Consider the following 5,754-nt stretch of genomic DNA (forward strand, 5'->3'; position numbering starts at 1 on the left):
TAGATGGAGTCAGCCTTTGAGCAAGTCGCTAAAGCTCCCTCTGCCCCCATTTCTCCTCCATGGAAGAAAATTAAGAGTAATGCACAGCAGTAGAATTGTTGCGTGGATTACATGAGAAAACCATTATGCAGCCAGCAGAGTCCTCGATGAACATAGCTGTTACTATTGTTACTATCAGGATGTGTTTAACATTGTCCACGAAGATGAGACAAATGTATTATCTCACATATTTATGACTTTTTTTGTAGTGAGAACACTTAAATCTACTCTCAACGATTTTCAAAATACAATGCATTATTATTCACGTTAGTCACCATGTTGTATAACAGACCTCTTAAAGTCATTCCTCATATCCAGCTGAAGTTGCTTCTTTAAATCTATCCCAACTTCACACTGGGGCCTCCAAATGTTAGGCATGTTCATACTGATACTACTGATGTAGTATCACCATTAATTTGTTTCATTTAATGAGCAAAAATGTATTTCGAAGTAATTGAACCAAACAAGGGACTTGGATAACGCTTATGTCCTACAGTCAGGTTGCTGAAGGTCAGCCTACCTTGAGTGAAACTGGCAACTGTCTACCTATCATCATATAAAGTCTTTCCTATGCTGCTTCTCTCATGGCCAAGCACAGCCAAATCGCCCTACCCTCAGCCTCTCCTTTGCGTTGAAGTCACTAAGCCCTTTGTGAAGTTTCGGTAACTGGCCTGGAACAAAGGGGAGTCTGTCAGCTATTAACTTAGCTCTAGCTGAGAGCAGTACCTGAGCAATGGCATTTAGGATGGGTAAATTTCAGAGAGGGAAAAGTTGAAGTGCACCTACAAATCAGGGAGTCTCCAAACCCACTCTCACTTTTGACACCAACTTCAAGTTCTGAGATGCCCAAGCCTTTGATTATTCACTAGAAGGACTCAGAGAATTCACTGAAAACCATACACTTATAGTTTAGTATGCTGAAAGAATACAAATTAAAGTCAGTCAAGGGAAGAACACATGGGGCAGAGGCCAGGAGAGCTCCATGTGCAGAGCTGTTCTCTCCCAGTGGAGCCATGAACAGCCAGGCTACTCGTGAGAAGTGTGTAACAATCCGCACCAAGTGCTGCCAACCAGGAAAGGGCACCTGTGTCTTGGTGTCCAGAGTTTTTATTGGGATTTGTTTATGAAGATGTGGTTGACTATGTGACTGTCAGGTACTGGCCTTTAGTCTCCAGCCTTTCTGGAGGTCAAGTTGATACTACATAGCCCCAAATCCCCACTTTAGCCAAGACCCTCTTGTGGAAAAATAATCATATCTGTTTCAGTGTCTGCATTTGTTATAGTATGTATATCATAGACATAGCAGTAGGGTCAGTATGAACACGCCTAACATTTGGAGATCCCAGTGTGAAGTAGCGATAGATTAAAAAAAAAAACAAAAAACTTTAGCTAGATAGGAGGAATAACTTCAAAAGATCTGTTACACAATATGGTGACTACCATTAATGACAATACATTGTATTTTGAAAATCACCAAGAGTATTTTTTAATTTAATTTATTATTTTTTTAAACAGAGTTTTTACTATTGTTGCCCAGGCTGGAGTGCAGGGGCACAATTTCAGCTTACTGCAACGTCTGTCTCCTGGATTCAAGTGATTCTCTCACCTCAGCCTCCTAAGTGGCTGGGATTACAGGCAAGCACCAGCACGCCTGGCTAATTTTTTGTATTGAGTAGAGATGGAGTTTTACCATGTTGGTCAGGTCTTGAACTCCTGACCTCAAGCGATTCACCTACCTCAGCCTCCCAAATTGCTGGGATTAATTACAGGTGTGAGCCACCTCACCTGGCTGATAGTAGATTTTAAGTGTTCTTACTACAAAAAAGTCATACTCTGTGACATAATATATATGTTAATTAATGCAGTTGAGCCATTCCACAAGGTATACATATTTCAAAACATCATGTTGTTCACAACAAATATATACAATTTTTATTTTCAATTAAATTCTAAAAAAGAATCAATGTATCTATCTAGAAAGTCATTACATATCTTTTCTTTTCTTTCTATTTTTTTTTTTTTTTTTTTTTTTTTTTTGAGACAGAGTCTTGTTTTGTCACCAGGAGCCAGGCTGGAGTGCAGTGGCACAATCTCAGCTCACTGCAACCTCTGCCTCCCAGGTTCAAGCCATTCTCCTGCCTCAGCCTCCCAAGTAGTTGGGACCACAGGCACACGCCACCACGTCCAGTTAATTTTTGTATGTTTTTAGTAGAGACAGGGTTTCACCATGGTCTCAATCTCTTGACCCCATGATCCACCTGCCTCAGCCTCCCAAAGTGCTGGGATTACAGGCATGACATACCTTTTCATATTTTTGTCCTGATATGATAACTTGTTCTACTATTATACATATCTTATGATACACTTATGCAGAACTATTGTTTTGTTTTGGTTTTAGAGACAGGATCTCTGTTGCCCAGGCTGGAGATCACAGCTCACTGTAGCCTCCATCTCCCGAGCTCAAGCTCAAGTGATCCTTCCTCCTCAGCCTCCTAAGTAGCTGGGACCACAGGTGCACACCATCACACCTGGCTAATTTTCTTTTAGGCTTTGTAGAGACAGGATCTCACTATACAGCCCAGGCTGGTCTCTTCAAACTCCTGGATTCAAGTGATCCTCCCACGTCAGCCTCCCAAAATGCTGGGATTATAGGTGTGAGCCATAATATCTGCTGTACCTGACCAGAACTATTAGTATAGCAATTAAATGATGATTCACTAAATCTAGTGTTTCCTCAGGCCAATAGTTTTCCATCAGTATAACATCCTGAGGAGGCTTTCACTTAATTTCCTAATATATTTGATCATCAACAGCAGTACCATCATTAGACTTATTCACATAAGGGGACTGAATCTTATGATGCCAGTGCTACACCATATGGCAGTATGATTGCAGATGTAACCTGAAAAGTAAGTAAAAAGATACAGGCACATTAGTAGAATCTGACTCAATTATTATCAATTTGGTCCAGGTCATGATCCTATTATATGACCGAAATTTCACCCAGAGTAATGCCACCCACTTAGGTGTGCAGGTTTCCATTCAGCCTTGTCATGTTCCCAAAAGCAGGAGTGGTTTTTGCAACACATGACTTCATCCTCTCAGGCATTTGTATGAGGCTAAAAGACAATGTCATCTCTAACAAGCACCATTGTAATATTGGAATTCCCTTGTTGCACAATCTACCTACTCACTCATTTGCCCTCAGCTACTATTCTTCCTTCTATCCATTTATCATTGATTTTTGTTTAAAATAGAGATGGGGTCTCTCTAGATTGCCCAGACTGTCTCAACCTCCTGGGTTCAAGGGATCCTGCCCCATCAGCCTCTCAAAGTGCTGGGATTACAGGCATGAGCCACAGCACCTGGCCTATCATTGGTTTTTATATGAACTTCTCTATCTTTGGAAAGGCTGTTGGTTTGGGCACTGTGCTGATACACACTGCTGATAGCCATACCGGTCTAGCAGGTGCCTGCCTCAATTCACTTCTGTTTAATAGGGTGAATTTACAAACATACAGAACTAGTGGGCTATTTTGACCACTGGTCAGTAATATATCTGCATTCATCATCAAGACCAATTTTGCCAGATGGGCTGAAAGCACAGTCTACCCCGACAGGCACTTGGAAATTTTAACATAAAAGTTCAACAGTATAGTTACAGTTTCTTGCTTAGGGTTTATCCCTACTCTGGCATCCAGTTACAGCTCTGGTCTGTGATCACTGAATCAGGTAGGAAAAGGAGTTAAAGTCATACAGGGAAAAGAAGTTGCAGTGATGAGGAGAAGAATTGTACGGTCATATCAGCATTGTTCTCCAACCCCTCTTCCTGGATGGGACCCCAAGACATGGTCTCTGTCAATGAGAGAGCTGACACACAGTAAATACAGAATAACCAATCCTTTCTCTTTCCCCTGTTGCTGAGATCTTAGCTGATGATAGGAAAGACACACCATTTGCCAGGTGTGTGTTTGTGCTGATTAGATGTTGGCCTTGCCATTTGTCTTTCTATAGTTATCCATAAGGCAGGCAAAGGCCTTCACCCCCATAGGAAGGGCAGTGTCCAAGGGCAGGAAGCAGGGAGTTGTCATTCACCAGGGCAAGAAGCAATTCCTGAGAGAGAAAATGGGGCCTGAGTGGGTAAGCGATTCAGCCTCCTGTGATGTGGATTTTGAATGGTCTAAAGAGAGACCTCCCAGGAGGAGAGGCTTAAGGATAGTATAGCAGGCAAAATAGTAGCCTCCCAAAGAAGTTCATGTTCTAATCCCTGAAACTTACGAATTTGTGACCTTTTATGGCAAAAGGAACTTTGAAGATGTGATTCAGTTAAGGATCTTGAGGTGGGAAATCATCCTGAAGAGCCCATTTAATCAAAAGAGTGCTTTTAAGGGAAAGAAGGAGACAAGAAAGTCAGAGTCTGAAAAGGAGATGTAACAAAGGAACCAGAGTTCAGCGACAGAGGTTTGAAGATGCTGCACTGCTGTCTGGGAGGGTGGAGGAAGGGGCCACAAGCCAAGGAGTGCTGGCAGCCTACAGTAGCCAGCAAAGGCAGGGAAACAGGTTCTCCCTTAGAGCCTCCAGAAGGAATGCAGCCTTGCTGATACCTTGATTTTAGGACCTCTAACCCCCAAACTATAAGACAACAATCTTGTATTGTTTTCAACCACCATGTTTGTCAGTAACATACTGTAGCAGGAACAGGAAACTCATACCAACAACATCAGCTGGGAAAGGCAGGAAGTGAGGTCCCCTGCATGACTGTTTTCTTCTTTCTGTGGTCCCACAAGGTCTGTAAATAAAGAAAGCAAGACTAATTTTAGGACTGCTTAAGCTGGAATTCATAGCCCAATCCTCATACTCCATGCAATTGTAAAATTTTACATGGCCAGTTTTGGTGAGAGATGGTCCAGGAATCCATGACTCCTGAAAGGTAAAGAACTACCCACCTTAACAAAGAGAAAATCCAAGCCAAAAAAGAGCCCCACAGTCAATACAGAGAAGTGATGTTAGGAGTCAGATGAAAGAGAATATCAAACTTCTGCACTCCAGGAGCAAGGCAAAGGGAAGATCCAGTGGCTAGGCAAGCCTCAGGCTGGTGACTAGGCTAAGCATGATGGCAGAGGGGGCCTGCTCCTCTTTGGGAGTTGAGGATATGATCCTGGTTGAACAGAGATGCATAAACAAAAATAAATAGAAATTCAGCTTCAGTCATCCTGAAAAAAGAGAATTTGCTTAATGCACCCAACTGTGCAGAATAACAGACACCCCAGCATTTGTAGGAAATATAGTGAAGTAGTTTATGGCCTTTGGTTTGCCTTTCATTCTTGTCCGATCCCAAGGCAAGTCTCTGGGCTGGATCCAGGGAGGCAGAACATTTGTGCTGGGAAGTCATCCCACAGAAGCCCTGCCAGTCATGATTTTCCTAATCCCATTAAGACTGCTGTGCCTTCAGGGATGGGGCCAGCTCAGAGTCAGTGTAGGGCCAGTGACTGCTATGGAAAACAGAGGCTCCCAAAAAGTTCCTGGCCATGAAAAGAAGGTCTTTTGCTTTGCTCATTAACTGCTAAATTATCATTTTATGACCTAAGAGTAAACAAACCAAAACCACATGTTCCTTTGTAATTCAAACGAATAGATTATTCCAGATTACAGAAAATCATGCCTGAAGATACAGAGATCTAAAATCCAGTGTGAAAAACTTCTAGTGATACCTGG

The 5,754-nt window shown here is 42.3% G+C and overlaps 1 long non-coding RNA gene across 1 annotated transcript; it reads right to left on the reverse strand.

The window, feature by feature from the left end:
- Nucleotides 1-1,948: 1,948 nt before the first annotated feature.
- On the reverse strand, nucleotides 1,949-5,369 carry LOC103793828 (uncharacterized). Its single transcript, XR_620998.1, has 4 exons — nucleotides 4,986-5,369; nucleotides 4,752-4,828; nucleotides 2,342-2,941; nucleotides 1,949-2,031 (listed from the first exon to the last, which is right to left on the reverse strand). It is a non-coding gene; the product is annotated as an uncharacterized LOC103793828 (long non-coding RNA).
- Between the last annotated feature and the right edge of the window lie 385 nt (nucleotides 5,370-5,754).

This window comes from Callithrix jacchus, chromosome 6 (genome assembly GCF_049354715.1).
Source record: "Callithrix jacchus isolate 240 chromosome 6, calJac240_pri, whole genome shotgun sequence".
NCBI classification, from domain to species: Eukaryota; Metazoa; Chordata; class Mammalia; order Primates; family Cebidae; genus Callithrix; species Callithrix jacchus.